We start from the raw sequence: 18693 nt of genomic DNA, 5'->3' as shown, positions 1-18693 counted from the left end.
TCCTTTGCCGTAGCTGCCAGAATAACAACTCAATCGTCGAACTTCAAAGATTTCGTTTCTCCTCCTTGAACCTTACTTCTTTCAAAACTTCTTTTTGTTACCTTTATTACTGATTCAAAGAGACTAAATAACATGGATGATAAGTTACAAACCTGTCCCACTTCTTTATCAACATTTGCCTTTACCTCACGTCGCTCGACGCTTATAGCTGCTGTCTGTGTTCAAAAAATGGCTCTGAGCACTATGGGACTCAACATCTTAGGTCGTAAGTCCCCTAGAACTTAGAACTACTTAAGCCTAACTAACCTAAGGACATCACACACACCCATTCCCGAGGCAGGATTCGAACCGGCGACCGTAGCAGTCCCGCGGTTCCGGACTGCAGCGCCAGAACCGCACGGCCACCGCGGCCGGCTGCTGTCTGTGTTTCTGTACAACCTACAAATAACCTTTCGCGATAACTGACAGAAAAGAAATCGCAGGGCGGAATGTGGATTGGACCCCAAACCTTTTGATTCGAGATCTGGCGCTTACCGTGAACCACCACTGATAATTCAAGTGATTTTTGTGTCTCCTGCTAATACTGAAGAGCGAGCAAAAATTAAACAGAAAACTGCAGCTTCTGAAGCGTACCAAAGTCTAGCATCTCAGCCTGTTTTAATATCACTCCTGGAATAAATAAATGCTATTTTATTTCTTTTCTGCAACTTACTTTCGGCCGTCATTTAGCTACTAAATATAAAAATTAATTCGCATACTGTGTTTTCCAAAGTCTAATCATTCAGACAATAACATGTTAATGTTCTCCAAATCCATATAATGAAGTTGAGAACTAGAAACAATAAGTCTCAGGATTTTAAAGAAATATATTTTGTGCGTTACGTTTGAAATAATCCTTGGTATATAGAAAATAGACAGCAAATTCCAGCAGACGCCTGTTGTAGCCCATATCTTCCAACGGCGATTTTGCAGAGAGCAGATTACCATATATTCCTCATTTACTGTTCATTTTTTGCTCTAACAAAGCAAAGCCCGGTCCAGAGAAAGCTATAATCAATCTGCCTTCATAAAGGAAGTGATCCCTTGGTAATTGGTAGCCACGTGGAACATTTGTGTGTAGAAGAATGCTTCCGTCTGTGTTGTATTAGTGTTCTTTGAAACCTCGAATTTAAGTTTTAAATGAGGAAGTGACCGGTGGTCGATCAGAGAACCTCTATCTATGGCAGGCCATATCGAACAGTATTGCGTGTACTGCTGAACTGCATGCTTTTCCTCTGCAGTTCATTGCTATCGGATTCTTCGTACTACGCTAAACTAGATAGAGTGTCTCGCCAAAGCCCTACGGGGATACACTGCTTTTGCCGCTATAACCGCCTGGCGCTACAAAACGTCATGTCATCGCGTCAGATAGTGCTGTGACGGCAGGGGAATTTCTGTTCGCAGGCGGAGATTGGACGGCGGAACATACACTGTGGATTGCGCAGACCTCGCCATATCCGCGCCCGAATTCAACCCACGTGAAATCCTGAAATCGATTTCACCACCAGTGCCGATGCTCTCGGGTAATACGGCCCGCAATGTAGTAGCGTCGGTCCAGTTGCAAAAGGTACGGAAATAGGAGAAGCTAACGGTCACGCACTGAGTGAGACATTAATAGTGAAACAAACCGAGGATTCTTTTGTAGATAAACAGTCGGCAAGGGGCCCAGATTTTACAGAATAGTTGCACAGTTACAGAAGAACCTTTGCTTCAAACTCAGGACAAACTTGCAATTTCTACCCTTTCCTCCATACACTAATTGCAAGATTTTATTTTTGTTATACTTAGTTGATTAAGCGTTTCTACAAAATTTGAAGTAACGATATAAATAAAACTATTTAACTTAAGTGAGATGATGAAGTTGATTTCTTTTCTGTTCTGTGAAGTCATAATTTCCCTGCAACTTGATTTACCGTCTCTATGTTCCTTTATTTGTCAGGACAAATAATTTCTAGATAGTTTTTGATGTGGTACTTTGATCTCAGTCGCTATCTCCTGATTTTATCTTCTATACGTGTCTCAAAGTCTATGATGTCTATTCTTTGTCTTTTCTAATTTGAAATGTACAACAGTTACCATTAAAAAATTTAATTTTTTCCCGTAAGAGTGAAGGTTTCTTCTGGTTTCTGCATCTCCATCTACATAGATACTCCGCAAACCACCGTACGATGTGTGCCGGAGGATGCCCTGCATCACTACATGTCATTTCCTTTCATGTTCCACTCGCAAACAGAGCGAAGGAAAAACGACTTATCTTTGTGGTCCTTACGCGCGATGTATGTTGGCGGCTATAGAATCGTTCGACAGTCAGCTTCAAATGCCTTTATGACAGTTTTGTATCTGAGCAGTGTATGGGCTTGTGTCTTGCGTTATCACTAATTCATCTTGAGCTCATTACCAATTCTTCAAGCCTTTTCCACACAAAAACTTGTGTACCATGGTAGCTCAACATTATATCTCCGTCACTGGTTCGGCCAAGCTTAATATATACAGTGGCTGACACAAAAAAGTGAAGCGCCTGAGACACATGGTCAGGTGCCAATGTAACTTGGTACGCGTACACGCCATCGACGGGTATGCAAATGGTTACAGTGGTAGTTCTCTGTGAGTGGTAGAAAGTGCATTACCGTAGGTCGTGTTTAACGTTGTTACCGTGCCTAATAAGGTATACAAGAGCCGTGAACCACGTCAGATGTTGAATGATCACTGCTGAGGACACGGAGGTGCTTTGTACTCGTTGGAGACAGCGTTATCAGCACCCGACAGAATTTGAAAGTTGCCTCATCGTGGGTCTTCTATTAGCCACCTCTTGCAATAGGCCCATGCAGTTGCGCTTGCAGTCTTTCTCGTCGTATTCCACTGATGAATTCTTCTCGGGTTATCAACCGAGTGGTGGCGTCGCAACGTTTCAACGAGTTTCGTACCCATCATCTTCTGGCGTGCCTATCCAGGTTTGTGGGGCATTCGAATAGTACAATGGGCCGATGGTGGACTGCATGAAACGTGAAGGCAGCCGCACTCGTCGTCAAGATCCCAGTCCAGCACGTCTGACCACCATAAGGGTCGATTGTCGCATTGCACACCAAGTATATCGTAATCCCTTCACATGTGCATCTGCCATCAGAGAACAAGCAACAGACGTCTTCCAGAATTCCGTGTCATCCCGCATCATTTGGTCAGATACTAGCAGCAGCCACGCTAGGGAATTACCGTCCTAAGCGTGGGTTGCCATTAATGCCACAACAGAAAAGACTGCCTTTCTGGTGATACCCTGACAGGAAAGATTGGACTGCTGATAAATCGTGTCACATTGTGCTCAGTGATGGACTGTGGTTCTGTCCTACCCCCTGTGAACATCGCCGGAGGGTATGTTGGCCACTAGAGGGTAGGTCCCATTCCTCCAATGTTTTGGAGAGTCACGGCAGTGTTAGTCGTGGCATCATGGTGCAGGAAGCCATTGGGTATGAACTCAGGTCACGGCTGGTGGTGAGAGAGGGTACTCTGAGGGCTCAGCGTTACTTCGCGGACACCCTGTGTTCTCATGTAGACCCTGTTACCTCTCATGCGACAGTATCGTCGTAGTATTTTTCAACAGGACAATGCACGTGTCTGTTTGAACTGCATGCCTTGAAAAACTCCCGTGGGCAGCAAGAGCCCAGATCTGTCCCCAGTCTAACACATGTAGGACCAGCTCAGACGTCAGCACCGTGGCAGTGCCAGCATCCAGGATATGAAGGACCAGTTACAGCAGGTGTGTTCAGCTTGCCTCAAGAGAGGATGCAACGGCTATTGATATCGTTCCCAAGCGAATCATTGCATGCATCCAGGGCAGAGGGGATGCAGCGTCATACTGATTAGTGGACATGTACTGCCAAGTTACCTGTAAATGTGATTAGATGTTGTAATCACTGAAATAAAATCACACACTCTCTCAAACCGTGGCGTCTCATTTCGTTTCCTCCTCCCCTATTATACGCTCTTTTCTTGTGGCAGGGTATATAGCCACAAGATTCTTAACATTCAAAGGTGTGAAACACTTGAATTACAGAAAGCGAATATAGTAGAATTAAATTAAATGCAATGACCTGAAACGGGGATAACATCAGTGAAAACGAATGAGACAGGAACGGAAAAGTGCCCAGATGGGCTTATGGTTAAGACAACTGCTCTCTAAAACCTGGCTGAAGCTCTGGTCTGACACCATATATTCAGAAGATTTTATTGTTTTTCCCATCCACGATAAAGTTCATCTGTATATGTGGGAGATATGGGAATACAGATCCTAGATTCAAGTTAAGATAATTACGTTATTTTATTCATACTGGAGCTTGTTGAACTCCGTGGCTGCTATTCAATTAAGAATTGAGCAAGCAGTCGCAGATACTTTTTTTAAAAAGCTTTATTTTATAGCCATTGCCATTTTTAGGCTATCAGGCCAATCTCCACATATTACTGATGCATGTCGTCCACTCCTGCGTCACATTACAACAATTGCTTAGATAACACCGCTTCATACACTTTGTGGATGGTTTTAATAACGCAGAAAAACATGCTAATGTGCTATAAACGATAACATACACGGTGTCGGAAAAAACTTACATATTCCTACAGAAGGCAGTGATGGCCAAAACTAGAAGATAAGTTTCTGTAATGATATGTCTGGAAACTAATACCTATAGAGTCACGAGCCAATCTGTCCTCTCATTCTCATTTATCTGTGACGTAGAAAAAGACACTGTAGGCAGTGTAGCATGAGGTTACCACTAATCCTCACCCATCCTTCAGCCCTTAAATGGGCTCTGAGCACTATGGGACTAAGATGTTAAGTCCCCTAGAACTCTGAACTACTTAAACCTAACTAGCCTAAGGACATCACACACATCCATCCCCGAGGCATGATTCGAACCTGCGACCGTAGCGGTCACGTGGCTCCAGACTGAAGCGCCTTGAACCGATTGGCCACAAAGGGCCGACGCCTCAGTCCTTCTTCGCAGGTAATCACGCACTCTTTCAAACACACCTGGCTCCCTTCGGACTGCGTCAGATGCATTGGTCACAGGCTCCTGTAATTTCTGTGCATTCTAGATGGATTGGGCATTCGCCAATGACTTTAAATGGCCCCCTAGCCACATATTCAAGAGATTCAGGTTCTGTGAACGGGGAGGCCACGCTACCGAACCTCTTCCACCAAGCCATCGCCCATGAAACGTTGCGTTGAGGTTCTGTCACATGATGCGTAAAAAACTGGGAACAGTTCCCGTGGTGCATAAATGACGGACGTTATCCCTTTCTGCAAAGGTGCCCTGGAAATTGTAACCACTTTTCAAACGTACCCAATTAAGCCCAACAATAAGATGGCCCACACACAGGAATACTACGTACTACTATTCACAAGTAAAATGGCCAGTATCTGAATTGATATTCATAGACATATAATTGCAGGAACTTTTCTTCTAGTTTTCCTGTGAGAACGTGTGACACTTTTTTTAAACACCTCTATAAAGCGAAAGGGACATACATGCTCTTAAATTTCTTCTACCGTCGTTTCGTCTTGCTTTCGGGTAGGAAGCAGACGTTTATCACACAAATAACAGTGCAAATGACATGGAGAACTTTTTGAAGTGTTTATAAGCTGAAATTATTTATGTCACATACAAGAAGTTTGCTTTAACTTGAGACAATTAAATATATCGCAAACGACGTACCGTACGTGAAAAAAAATGTTCTTGATGAAATTTAATAATAACGAGCGGGACGTATTTGTGTGCTACAACTGGGAACCTCCAAACCACTCCTTCTGCGTAGACGGGGTCAACTTCGTACTTTCAAATAGGAACCCCCATTTTTATTGCAAATTCGGATTCTACGCCAAAAGATGCGTACTGTTTGTTCCCATGCGTCGTAGATGGCGCTGTAATCGACGAATATCAAGTGCGCCTGCTTTTTCAATTAAGAACCGACGCATCTGATTCTTCATATCATTTACGATACAAATGTACACTTTTGTGTCCAGCATATTACTCCGCAAGAGCCAAAGAAGACTCAATCGCGATTTCAGTGGTCCCTGGATCGGCAGAGGCAGTCTGGTAAAGAGACCAGCCAGATCACCCCCCCTTACACCGCCGGATTTTTTTCTTGTGAGGTTATCTGAAAGACAAAGTGTATGGAGGAGTACCGAGTACTCAACAGAACATCACAGAACATATCAAAAATTCTTGCGCAAACATTCCACCAGACATGTTTTTAGGTTGTGTGTATGCATTTCATTCACGAAGTAATAAATGTATCGAAATCGAAGGCCCTCAGTTTGAGTGTTTATTGCGAATTAAAGTTATGGCGAGAGATAAGTGGATTCACCGCAGTCAAGAATCCCAAAAGTGAAAGGCAAGGGACTCACCAATATCAAGGAACCCGACGGGAACCGAAAACTGTTGTTCCTGGTTCACGCCAAACATAGTTTCTAACCAGACATTGAAACAGTTAACCGTGTTGTAGTGTACAATGAAATATGCAACACTAAAGTAAATTTCGAACATAAGTATCAAGAGGTTTACATTTATATCGTAAATGAAAATGGGAATCAAACGTGTCGGTTATTAATTGCAAAAACAAGCACACTTGATATTTGTCGCTACAGCGCCATCGACCACGAATAAAAACAATGACTTCAGTAAACAGAAAGAATTTGTTTGCGTAGATTCCGAATATGCAATAAAATTGTGAAGGTTCGCATTTGAAAATAGAACATTGTCCCCGTCCACGCGAGAGGGTGGTTAGGGAGTAGTCAGTTGGAGCACAGACAGTTGTCGCCTTTCCTAATACTAACTTTTCACCAAGAACTTTTATTCGTACGACGCGTCGTTATCGAGATATTTAGTCTCACAATTTAAACACACTGTATGTGAGCACGCTCTCTGGACTGCAGAAGGGGCAAAATAAGCCAATTTCCTGTCCTGTCGTTTCGCAACCTGAGCTTGTTAATTCCGCCTCTAATGACCTCGCCGTCAATCAAAGATAAACCCGTAATCTCACTCATCCGTATTTCGATCTAAGATCCAGTCCAGGACTAATGGTGACGATCACACTGAGTATGAATCGGTAGATCACCTTTGCAACGTTTCAGTGTCAAGGTGAACGTGCATTCATCGCGTGCCTGCTGGCAGCTTTCACGCATGAGCTTTCCCCGCTTCTACGCTCGCACACGGGTGTACTGCGCCTTCGTGTGGGCGTAACTTTTATGGCAGCCGCTTCTGAGGCTGCCCGACTTTTCCCGGCCTTTCTACTTTGTTACTCTGTATTAAAGCGGAAGGCACTCGTTGGACTGAACGGGGTACTGTTTCAAAAAGTACGGCCCCGGCAGCTGCACGCGAATGCAGCAGCGACACGCCAGGTCAGACAAACTGCCACCAATCACGCAGACGTCTACCGCAGCAGCGCCGATATGGCCCCGTCTAGACGGTCCTTGTGCTGTCTGCTGCACACCACCCTACACCGTGTCGCCGGCTGCGCACGAGACAAGGGTGTCGCCAGGAGAGGCTCGCGGAGCGCTCTTGTTCTCTACAGGGGTGGCACACAGATACGCAAACAATGCGACAAATGCATGCTGAACATACACTACTGGCCATCAAAATTGCTACACCAAGAACAAATTCAGATGATAAACGGGTATTCATTGGACAAATATATTATACTAGAACTGACATCTGATTACATTTTCACACAATTTCGGTGCATAGATACTGAGAAATCAGTACCCAGAACAACCACCTCTGGCCGTATTAACGGCCTTGATACGCCTGGCCATTGAGTCCAACAGAGCTTGCATGGCGTGTACAGGTACAGCTGCCCATGCAGCTTCAACACGATACCACAGTTCATCAAGAGTAGTGACTGGCGTATTGTGACGAGCCAGTTGCTCGGCCACCATTGACCAGACGTTTTCAATTGGTAATAGATCTGGAGAATGTGCTGGCCAGGGCAGCAGTCGAACATTTTTTGTATCCAGAAAGGCCCGTACAGGACCTGCAACATGCGGTCGTGCATTATCCTGCTGAAATATAGGGTTTCGCAGGGATCGAATGAAGGGTAGAGCCACGGGTTATAACACATCTGAAATGTAACGTCCACTGTTCAAAGTGCCGTCAATGCGAACAAGAGGTGACCGAGACGTGTAACCAATGGCACCCCATACAATCACGTCGGGTGATACGCCAGTATGGCGATGACGAATGCAGGCTTCCAATGTGCGTTCACCGCGATGTCGCCAAACTCGGAGGCGACCATCATGATGTTGTAAAAATAACATGGATTCATCCGAAAAAATGACGTTTTGCCATTCGTGCACCCAGGTTCGTCGTTGAGTACACTATCGCAGGCGTTTCTGTCTGTGACGTAGCGTCAAGGGTAACCGCAGGCACGGTCTCCGAGCTGATAGTCCGTGCTGCTGCAAACGTCGTCGAACTGTTCGTGCAGATGGTTGTTGTCTTGCAAATGTCCCCATCTGTTGACTCAGGGATCGAGACGTGGCTGCACGATCCGTTACAGCCATGCGGATAAGATACCTGTCATCTCGACTGCTAGTGATACGAGGCCATTGGGATCCAGCAGGGCGTTCCGTATTACCGTCCTAAAGCCACCGATTCTATATTCTGCTAACAGACATTGAATCTCGACCAACGCGAGCAGCAATGTCGAGATACGATAAAGCTCAATCGCGATAGGCTACAATCCGACCTTTATCAAAGTCGGAAACGTGATGGTACGCATTTTTCCTCCTTACACGAGGCATCACAACAGCGTTTCACTAGGCAACACCGGTCAACTGCTGTTTGCGTATGAGAAATCGGTTGGAAACTTTCCTCGTGTCAGCACGTTGTAGGTGTCGCCACCGGTGCCAACCTTGTGTGAATGCTCTGAAAAACTAATCATTTGCATATCACAGCATCTTCTTCCCGTCCGTCAAATTTTGCGTCTGTAGCACGTAATCTTCGTGGTGTAGCAATTTTAATGGCCAGTAGTGCAAATGCAGATGCACATGATGTTTCGTTTGTGGGGCGCTCAACAGCGCGGTTATCAGTGCCCGTACAAATTCCCAATATTTTCACAGTCCGGTCTTGCCATTTTCCCTAATGATGATGGAATGATGAGAATAACACAATCATCCAGTCCCCGGGCGGTGAGAATCCCCGGCCGGCCGGGAATCGAACCCGGAACCCCGTAATCTAGAGGCAGCGACGCTAGCCACTTGTCCAAATGCAAATGCCATTGGCGCTGTTGTATCTGACCACGATCGACACATATGCTATGTCCTAAATGCGTGGTCAGAACAGTGTTCTGTGAAGTCGTGAGTGCAATTATGTCAGAACTAAGGTAATTACAATGCGGACAAGGCTTTGGTGCTCGCGTGGTGGGCGCTTCCAGAATCAAAGGAGGCGACGTGTTCTGTGTTTAAAGAGGCACCATATCGAAGATTTATACAGCATGCAGAGACAGCGGAAGAACATCATGCGCTGAATCACAACGATCGATGATGATCAGTGTGCTGAGTGATCGCAAAAGACAGTCATTGAACAAGATTGTGCCGGCCGGGGTGGCCGAGCGGTTCTAGGCGCTTCAGTCTGGAACCGTGCGACCGCTACGGTCGCAGGTTCGAATCCTGCCTCTGGCATGGATGTCTGTGATGTCCTTAGGTTGGTTAGGTTTAAGTAGTTCTAAGTTCTAGGGGACTGATGACCTCAGATGTTAAATCCCATAATACTCAGAGCCATTTGAAGAAGATTGTGACGAAAAATAAGAGGATGACGAGTGCAAAAGTCACTGCGTAACTGAACGTCGCACTCAAAACAACACGAAGGGAGCTCCATAAGCTGCGAATTTCAGGGCGAGCTGGAACTCCAAATCTACACACGTCTGATGCAAACGCCTGCAACGATAAAACCCACAAAGCCGGGACTGAGGAGCAATGAAAGAAAATCATATTCTGGGATAAGTCATGTTTGACACTATTTCGAACATTTAGTCGAGTTTACGTCTGGCGTACGCCATCCAAAGCCCACGATATAGACTTTTTCGCTGCCAAGACTGAAACATGGTGCGGGCTCGCAGACGATTTGGGCAATCATATGGTGGCATTCCAAGAGCCTATGGTTACTCTAAAAGGCCGCATTACTGCCAAGGATTATGTGACCAATTTGGCTGATCAGGTACGTCCCGTGGTACAACACTTGTTCCTCAATGGTGACGCTGTGTTCCAAGACGAAACGGCCCGTGTTCACACAGCTCTGATCGTCCAGGACTGGTTTTGTGAGCACGGGGATGAACTGCCGCATCTAGTTTTGCCACAACAATCATCAGAGAGCAATAAAATGGTTCAAATGGCTCTAAGCACTATGGGACTTAACATCTGAGGTCATCAGTCCTCTAGAACTTAGAACTACTTAAACCTAACTAACCCAAGGACATCACACACATCCATGCCTGAGAGGATTCGAACCTGCGACCGTAGCAGCAGCGCCTAGAACCGCTCGGCCATAGCGGCCGGCTCAGAGATCAATATTTTGAGCCTTTGTGGTGTACTTTGGAGAGAAAGGTGCGTGATCGCTATGCATCTCCATTATAGTTACCTTAACTTGGCACTATTTTACAGGAAAAATGATATTACATTCCCTTGAAAACGATACGGGACTTTGATATATCAAATCATAGACGACCGGAAGCTGTTTTGAATTCCAACGGGTTTCCTGCAACGTATTAGGAATGGTTCTGTGTTCAACTTTTGGTGTTTCCGTATTTTCGTCCACTCCCTGAGTAAACACAAACAATCTGGCGGATAGCGTGAGAATCGATCTCCGATTGTATGCTGATGACGCTGTGGTGTATTGGAAAGTGTTGTCGTTGAACGACTGTAAGAGGATACAAGATGACTTAGACAGAATTCGTATTTAGAGCGGTCAGTGACAGCTGTAACGGTGGAGAAACGTAAGTCAATCCAGATGAGTAGCAGAAAACAATCCTCTAACTTCGAATACAGTAGTAGTCAAGTCTTGCTTAACACAGTCTCGTCGACATTAAATGTCACGGTAAACTGCTGCACAGTAATACGAAATGGAACGAGCACGCATGGTCGGTAATATGGCAGCCGGATGGTCGGCTTCGGTTATTGGTAGAATTGTAGTAGATTGTAACTCATCTGTTATAGAAGACACCAATTCTTTAGTAGTATTTGAGTGCAGGGGTACTCACCAGGTCGGATTAAAGAAAGACATGGGAGCAATTCAGAGGCGGGCTGCTAGATTTGTTACCGGTAGATTCTAACAACACGCAGATGTTACGGAGATTCTTAGCGAACTCTCACACGGAAATTATTACGTTGAAGCCAACGTGCAGTGTTTCAAGAACCAGCTTTAAGTGATCATGCTACCGATAGATTAAAACTGCCTAAGTATCGTTGCCGTAGAGATCCCAAATACAAGATTAGAGTCATTACAGTGCGCACAGAGACATTTGAACGATCATACTTCCCGCGCTCCATACGTGAATCGAACGGGAAGAAGCCCTAACAACTGGTACAAAGGGGAAGCACACTCTGCTATTCACTGTACAGCTGTTTCCAAAGTAAGGATATATACACAGATGTAGATGTTAGTAGCAAAATAGTCTCACACTACGGCTACATGATTACCAAATGCAGTTTTTGTCGACCGATTACTCAGTTCAAAAAATGTTCAAATGTGTGTGAAATCTTATGGGACTTAACAGCTAAGGTCATCAGTCCCTAAGCTTACATACTACTTAACCTAAATTATCCTAAGGACAAACACACACACCCATGCCCGAGGGAGGACTCGAACCTCCGCCGGGACCAGCCGCACAGTCCATGAATGCAGCGCCCTAGACCGCTCGGCTAATCCCGAGCGGCTGATTACTCAGTACTGCTCTTAGTTCGTCATGCAAGCACTCCAGTGTCATTTCTGGTAATGCGGATGCATCTGACAGATTTCTGCTCCCAAAATCAATTTTCGCTCTATGTAAAGTGTCTACCGCATTGAGCCGTAACTAGCTTACCAGGCTGCTAGTTGCTTATTAAACTCTAGATTTATCTGGAACAAGCGACTTAGTGTGGGGTAAAAGAAAGGAACAACTATTGGACAGACCGGGACTATCGAAAAGAACATCTTATCCTTATTAGAGGGAAAGAAATATGTAGGGGAAGATTGCTATCGATGGGCCGCCTCCGTTTCTCCGTGGATATTCAATGCCGGTCATTAAGCGCACCCGCGTTGTCGAAGATTCGCCATCTTAGTGGTCAGTTGTTCCACAAAGACACAAATCAACAGCGAAAGACAGTAAGATTTACACTGTGTTCTTGTAACTGACTCGTACTGACGATTAAAGTGCCGTAGTGATATGGTGACTGATTAAATTTATGCAGCCATCGTTGGAACGTACGATCGATTCTCACCGTTTTTTTTATAAGACTCGAGTTCAATTCCTGGCCTAGGTACAAATGTTCACTCGTCACTTCAGTCTGCACACATGAAACCACATGTGTATGAGACCAGTAAGGTCTCTGAAACTATCTCATCACACTCTTTTGTCTTATTCACAATAAAAATTTACGTTCTCTGCACGGAGACGGTGTTGTCAGGCGATACCGTGCGAGTTGCCTCGAATCAGTCTCTTTGAATTTTGTCTTGCCTTATGCCGATGTAGGCTGAATAAAATTTAAGTAATAGTTTTCATAATTTTTTTTTCTAATATTGTGTAAGTTTTTGATAAACAGCTTTTTTCTTTTTTTTTTTTTTAAAAAAAAAGACCTTTCGAAGTAGACATTTCTGCTTTCAGACTCTTTGCTTTCGAATACATGTCGCTCAGTTTCAGACGCCAACAGAAAACCACTACAAATAAAAAAATATGAATTGTATTGAAACTTATTTTGGTGCGTGCACTAGTTAACAGCTGTGACATTATAGGCCATTCATGGAAACTGCCTGGCTGGATGAAGGACACTAGTTGCCTTGACTAGCTCGATGACAAATGTTCCTATTTATCCAATATTTCATTAATAGTGGATATTTACGGCTTCTGTGCCTACAGTACTGAAACGTAAAAGGTAAGTTCAACTTATATCGAAAATAAAGTATTTATTACAAAATCCATGGATATTATTACACTCTCTCCCTGTTATTTTTTATTTTTTTTATTTTTTTTTTTGCCAGTCCGTCGATAGCAACGTTACCCTAAGTGCTGAAGTAAAAAAATCGAATTGTTTGACAACAACCCTATATCCCGCGTAGGTGGCTACTATGTGAAGTGGTGTAACCCCTCTTTCTTTTAGTGGCAAACGCTTTCGTACACACTCAATGGTTGGCGACAATCACCAGTTGTATACAAAGAAACAATATACGTCTTTACTCGTACGAAAGTTTTCTATCTATTCCAAGTGTTCAAAATGTTTGGTTACAACAACAGTCCTCTTCGCACTAGGTAGGTGTAATGCACCAATCTTCTCGCTGCAGCAAGTGGCTTTTATAAGGTTTATAACATATCGTCCTGAACGGCCTCTTTCATCGGTATACTGACCGTACTCTCTCCTTGTGGATAAATAGCAAAGATGTTGAAACTTGCTGGCGTTTTAAAACTATGTGCCGGACCGAGACTCGGACCGGATACCTCTGCAATATTCTTTCTTTCAAGCGTGCTAGTCCCTCAAAGTTGCACGAGAACTTCTGTGAAATCTGGAAGGTAGGAGATGTACTGGCGGAAGTAAAGCTGTGAGGGCGAATCGTGAGTCGTGCTTGGATAGCTCAATCGTTAAAGCACTTCCTCGCCAAAAGCAAAGATCCCTCGTTCTAGTCACTGTGCGTCACACACACTTAATCTGCCACGAAGTTTGAAATCAGCGCACGCTCCACTGCAGAGTAAACAACCATTCCGGAAGCGAAGCTGTGTACAACTTCGTTTCATTGTGTTGACGAATCGGCTGTAGCGATTTACGGAAACCATCGTGTAGCCGAAAGCAAATGAGGGTCGGAAAAAAAAAATTCATCGGGATAGCAAAATCGAAACTGGGCTAGTATCTAAATACAACGAAAAATCGGTTTCCAGAAATCGGGATCGTCTACCGCAAGTTGTGCCGCAAGTAAACGTGTAGTCAATTGACAGAATGTGAAATGTTTCACTGATCTTGCGCATGATTACTCTTTACGGTGTGAAACTCGTTTGTTCAATGGCAGGAGCCTTACATGTGTTAAAACTCGTCTGGAGATCTGCTAGAACTGGTTTCCTTTGCCTCGTAATGAACTCGGCTGAGAGAGTAGGCAGCGGTTACCTGATGTCTGACACACGGCTAGTAGCACGCTATCGGAACCACGTGGAACGCTCGACGCGAGTGAAACGGCTAGTAAGTGCGGCTGTCGCCCGGCCGCTGCCGCCCAGGACAGACGAGCGTTAACTCAGGCGCGCTGACAGCACCCCTGGAGCCATCTGTTGGCGGCGGGCGGTAGCTCGCGCTGCCGGCACGCATAATGCGATGATGCAGACGCGTGCGTGCCGGACTGCGTGTGTCCAGCTCGACTCTAACCACGCAACGCTCTGACTCGGCCCATGCGTAACGCATTGTTCTTAGCTGCTTCCCCGGAACAATACTCAGCAGACATACTTAACCAAAGATAGGCAGCTGTGTGTCATTTGGCTATTCTCAGTGTGTCTTTAGAACCAGAAATTCTGAACTTCCTGTGAAGCTAACAGCAGCGCTAATAGCGACCAGTTACACTGGATACGAAAAATTGAAAAAGACAACGGCAGAAATAAGTCGAACTCCCATAAAATTGAGAGCATCCCGACGCCCGAGAAACTGCTCAGAAGTACAGATATGGGACTGAAAAAATGTACCGGATCTGGACAATATGTAACTAGCAACGCCAACCAATAAAAGCTCCAAACAAGGTTTAAAGACAGATACACAGAACTCCACTTTTCTTTTATCCTTTGCTTTTAATTCTCTCTACTCCTTACAGTGATAGAAGGAACTCAGCACGATTCTGAAATTCAGGATGAGACGAGAAAGAAGTGCCTACTAAATAAGATTATACTTTTCACGTTTGATTTTAGTTTAGAAGAAGAAAACTTTTTCTCATCCACCAAAAGTCATTTTCAAATCATTTTTTAATATGTTCACGGCCTGGGGGGGGGGGGGGCGGGTAAAGAAGAAATGTGCCCACATGTATGTTGTTTACATAATTCTATATTTTTTCCACAAGTCAAGATCAGTGGTAAAAACAGTTGTCCTTGTGTATCCTCTTTACAGTTTTACTCATTTTAAAATCTTGTTCTTTTGTGATTATAATACCGCATCTAACTATACGGAAATTGAAATTTCTACCACTAATATTTGTACTGGATTAGTACAACATGACGGTAAACAGTTCTCGGTTCATTCCTTATTCAACGTCATTTTTTTCTGACGTGAAAAAATGTGTCCTGAACAATATACATTAAAAAGCCGGGGGGGGGGGGGGGAGGGGGGAAGGGGGTATCAAAATAAATTGTTAAAAAGTTAGGCTTCTTATCAGGCACCACCATCACGAAACGGAAGGATGACTAGGGTCTAACGTGCTGTCAATGAATATGTCATTAGTGACGGAACTCATGTTCGAGCTGGGAAAGGAGGGGAAAAGAAATGGACTGTGTTCCTATCAAAGAAACCATCCCGTCACTTGTCTCAACCGATTTAGAGAAACCATACTAAAGCTACCAACATCATTAGCAAGAATCAAAGTCATGTACAACAACCTTATTTTTCTTTCCGGCTGTTAACAAAGATATTTGTCTTCGGACAATATGACATTAGATCAGCAGCTGTCACGAATAAAGAGCTTCTTTCTGTAATACTTCAAATGGTTCAAATGGCTCTGAGCACTATGGGACTTAACATCTATGGTCATCAGTCCCCTAGAACTTAGACCTCCTTAATCCTAACTAACCTAAGGACATCACACAACACCCAGCCATCACGAGGCAGAGAAAATCCCCGACCCCGCCGGGAATCGAACCCGGGAACCCGGGCGTGGGAAGCGAGAACGCTACCGCACGACCACGAGATGCGGGCTCTGTAAGACTTGCCGGCCGCGGTGGCTGAGCGGTTCTAGGCGCTTTAGTCTGGAACTTCGCGACCGCTATGGTCGCAGGTTCGAATCATGCCTCGGGCATGGATGTGTGTGATGTCCTTAGGTTACCTAGGTTTAAGTAGTTCTAAGTTCTAGGGGACTGATGACCTCAGATGTTAAGTCCCATAGTGCTCAGAGCCATTTCTGTAATACTCCGGAACGTCAGTTCCTCGAAGAGGCCAATCAAGAGTTAGTACTTTTGAATGGAGAATAGTACGGATTTTCGAGCCAGGAATGTTTTGTTCTACAGTTAAATCATTCTCTATTTAATTCCTCTGGCAACCGGTAAGAATAAAACTTACGTTGACGTCTTACACTCCGTACATAATATATATTGAGTCTTGCCCCCACTTTCTGAATTCCACTGTTATCCATTTACTTTTATGTGGCTGTATTGTTGTTATTGTGGTCTGCAGTCCAGAGAATGGTTTGATGCAGCTCTCCATGCGTGGTTTTAAATATTTGTTTGTTCTTTCTCTGTTGTTTTAAATGAAGATTGTATTTGAATTTCTCTTCCCTTGCATTAGTTATGTATGAATGTAATCTGTAAGAAGGAAACTACAGCCAAACGAACAAAATATGGCTTTAAAGCGTAGGTACCATATTTCAGCTCCGTTGTTCGATAAAACGAAAGATAACACAGTGAGATTGCGTCAGACAACTAACGGCGCACGGAAAACAGGGGCAGTTTTATCGCAGCGTTGACTTGTCGGTAGGAAGTTACTCGTTAGATTATGGTGATGACCGGAAAACTGAAATATATTGTGCTCTGGAACTATTATTATTCCTACAGTTTAAAAGAGAAAAACTGCCACGGATTCTCGGGAATATGCCGTTCGTACTCTGCGCAAGCAGTAACGGAAATCGAGGAGAGAGTTGGAAAGTCAATTGAAGTTGAAAGACAGGTTCAAATGGCTCTAAGCACTACGGGTCTTAACATCTGAGGTCATCAGTCCCCTAGACTTGAAATTACTTAAACCTAACTAACCTAAGGACATCACACACATCCATGCCCGAGGCAGGATTCGAACCTGCGACCGTAGCAGCAGCGCGGTTCCGGACTGAAGCGCCTAGAACCGCTCGGCCACAGCGGCCGGCTTAAGGAGAGGAAATGGAAACTTTATGTTTTGCCGATGGATTTGTAATTCTGTCAGAGACAGCAATGCACTTCGAAGATCAGTTGGAAAGAGATTATGAGATGAATATCAATAAAAGTACAACAAGGGTAGTGAAAAGTAGTAAACTAAAATGAGGTTATGGTGAGGGAATTAGATTGTGAAATGAGGCACTGAAATCAGTATACAAATACAAATAGTAATATTAGGGGAGCAAAATAATGGGAGAACAGGATATAAAACCAATACTTGTAACAGGAAGAAAAGAAGGATATTGTAACACCAAATATGTATTTAAGAGTGCAGAAGTCTTACATGAAATTACTGGATGGTTGTAATTAAAGCGCAGCTTCTCACGGAGATCCAGTGTCAGCTGTAATTATCGTATGGCAGTGAAACGTGGTACATATTATAATGCATTAATGCGAAACCGATAGTTGCTGGAAAAAATTAGTTTCAGTTTTGGCCACCAGGTGCATATCTGGTGATACGAATGCAAGAGAGACATATACAGATGTTTCCATATATAATGGAACTGGGTGCGGGCAGAAAAAAGGTCAAACATGTTAGAAAAGCATAATATTGATTATATTATTAACCGTCGCTTTCACAAATTGTTCAATATGAGTACCAGAGCCGTCGACGAGATTCCGTACAGTGGCAGATTTATACCTGGTGGCCAAAATTGGAACTAACTTTTTTCCAGCGTAAATCGGTTCCGCATTAGCGCATTAGCACATCTACCACGTTTCTTTGTGATACGATAATTACAGCCCAAACTGGACCTCCGTGTGTACTTGCAGCTTAATTGTAACCACCCCGTATGTGTGTGCACTGCAGTCTTATGCGAAAGTGAAAGGATGCACAGCACATACAAAAAGAGAATTGAAGTTTATGTGATGTGGTGCTACAGGAAAGTGCTGAACTTAGATGGGTAAGTCGGCTAACTAATCGAAAGATACTGAATCGAATTTGGAAAAAAGAAAGGGCACAACTTGATTAAAACTTGACCTTAAACGTCAGTTGCTAACTAATTTAAATGAGAATGTAGCTACAGAGCCCTGAGGAAAACGTTTCCTGAACCTCTCGCAGCTGACCCTGCGTCACAAACAGCGCAGGCGGAAGAAACGAAGACCAAAGAGCAGCATTGAAACGGAGAGGAATCAATTGTTTCCGCCCGGCGGATAGCGGAGGCGGGAAACGCTCCGATCCAAGTCGACCAGCGTCCGGCGCAGCGGGGTGACAAACAAATCGATATATCGATATGTGTGGCGTGTGACGCGCGTGGGTCGCCGCCCGCCGGGCAGCCAATTTGCATGAAGGTCCGGCGCCGAGGCGGTGGGGGTAATGGCGCCCTGGAGTGGGGGGAGCTG

Source organism: Schistocerca americana, chromosome 10 (genome assembly GCF_021461395.2).
Source record: "Schistocerca americana isolate TAMUIC-IGC-003095 chromosome 10, iqSchAmer2.1, whole genome shotgun sequence".
In the NCBI taxonomy this organism is placed as follows: Eukaryota; Metazoa; Arthropoda; class Insecta; order Orthoptera; family Acrididae; genus Schistocerca; species Schistocerca americana.
Note: the sequence above shows the minus strand (reverse complement) of the source record.